This window comes from Propithecus coquereli, unplaced genomic scaffold (assembly GCF_000956105.1).
Source record: "Propithecus coquereli isolate 6110/MARCELLA unplaced genomic scaffold, Pcoq_1.0 Scaffold636, whole genome shotgun sequence".
NCBI lineage: Eukaryota > Metazoa > Chordata > Mammalia > Primates > Indriidae > Propithecus > Propithecus coquereli.
This window is the reverse complement of record NW_012152352.1, coordinates 78,859-80,645: the sequence shown is the minus strand read 5'-3', so window position 1 is coordinate 80,645 and position 1,787 is coordinate 78,859. Positions and strand designations below refer to the sequence as shown.

Below are 1,787 nucleotides of genomic sequence, written 5' to 3'. Positions count from 1 at the left end.
AAACTTGCTGCTGCTTTATCAACTATATTTATGAAATATTCTAAATCCTTTGTTGTCATTTCAACAATGTTCACAGCATCTTCACCAGGAGTAGATTTCATCTCAGGAAACCACTTTCTTTGCTCATTCATAAGAAGCAACACCTAATCCATTCAAGTTTAATCATGAGATTGCAGCAATTCAGCTGCATCTTTAGGCTCCACTTCTAATTCTAGTACTCTTGCTATTTCCAGAATATCTGCAGTGATTTCCTCCACTGAAGTCTTGAAGCCCTCCAAGTCATTCATGAGAGTTGGAATCAACTTTTTCTAAACTCTTGTTAATGTTAATATTTTTACCTCCTCCCATAATATTCTTAACGGCATCTAGAATGGTGAATTGTTTCCAGAAGGTCTCAATTTACTTTGCCCAGATCCATCAGAGAAATCACTATCTAGCAACTATATCCTCACAAAATGTATTTCCTAAATCATAAGCCTTAAAAGCTGAAAAATACTCTTTGATCCATGGGTTGCAGAATGGATGTTGTGTTAGCAGTCATAAAAAACAACATCAACCTCCTGGTACATCTCCATCAGAGCTCTTGGGTGAGTAGGTGCATTATCAATAAGCAGTATATTTTGGAAGAAATATACATTTTTTCTGAGCAGTAGTTCTCAACAGTGGGCTTAAAATATTCAGTAAATCATGCTGTAAACAGATGTGTTGTCATCCAGACTTTATTGTTCCATTTACAAAGCACAGGCAGAGAAGATTTAGTATTAATTCTTAAGAGCCCTAGGATTTTTGGAATAGTAAATGAGCATTGGCTTCAATTTAAAGTCATCAGCTGTGTTAGCATCTACCAAAAGTGTCAGCTTGTCCTTAAAAGATTTGAAGCCAGGCATTGACTTCTCTCTAGCTATGAAAGTCCTAGATGGCATCGTCTTTCTAAGGCTGTTTCATCTACATAGAAAATCTGTTGTTTAGTGTAGCCACCTTCATCAATGATTTTAGCTAGATCTTCTGGGTAACTTGCGGCAGCTCCTACATTAGCACTTGCTGCTTCATCTTGCACTTTAATGTTACGGAAACAGCTTCTTTCCTTAAATCTCATGAACCAGCCTCTGCTAGCTTCAAAATTCTCTTTTGCAGCTTCCTCAGCTCTCTCAGCCTTCTTAGAATTGAAGAGAGTTAGGGACTTGTTCTGGAGGAGGCTTTGGCTTAAGGGAATATGTGGCTGGTTTGATCTTCTATCCAGATCACTAAAACCTTCTCCGTATTAGCAAGAACACTTTGCTTTCTTATCATTTGTGTGTTTATTGGAGCAGTGCTTTAATTTTCTTCAAGAACCTTTCCTTTGCCTTCACAACTTGGCTAGCTGTTGGGTTCAAAAGGCCAAGCTTTCGGCCTATATCAGCTTTGGACATGCCTTCCTTACTAAGCTTCATCATTTCTAGCTTTTGATTTAAAGTGAGAGACATGTAACTCTTCCTTTTACTTGAACTCTTAGAGGCCACTGTAGGATTAATTGGCCCAATTTCAATATTGTGTGTCTCAGGAGATAGGAGGAAAAAATAACCCTTTGTAAACCCATATTTATCCCCTGCACCCCAATCAGATCTTGTCTTCTACTCCTCTTGGAAAAATAAGGCCACAGATACAAACTTGCAAAAATGAAACAAGTTAATTCTTTGGTTTTGAGTTTTCAAGAGCTCAGATCCTGAATATAAAGAGGCCTTTCGAAGGTAATTTTGGTAATATGCAATTTTTGCTCAATTGAAAACTCCTTTATGTACATCTGTATA

The 1,787-nt window shown here is 37.5% G+C and overlaps 1 protein-coding gene across 1 annotated transcript in view; it reads right to left on the bottom strand.

Moving 5' to 3' along the window:
• LOC105822779 (progesterone receptor) overlaps positions 1 to 1,787 on the bottom strand; it is a gene marked incomplete at its 5' end in the record, with an annotated part of 50,264 nt that overhangs the window by 1,388 nt on the left and 47,089 nt on the right. The window lies entirely within an intron of this gene.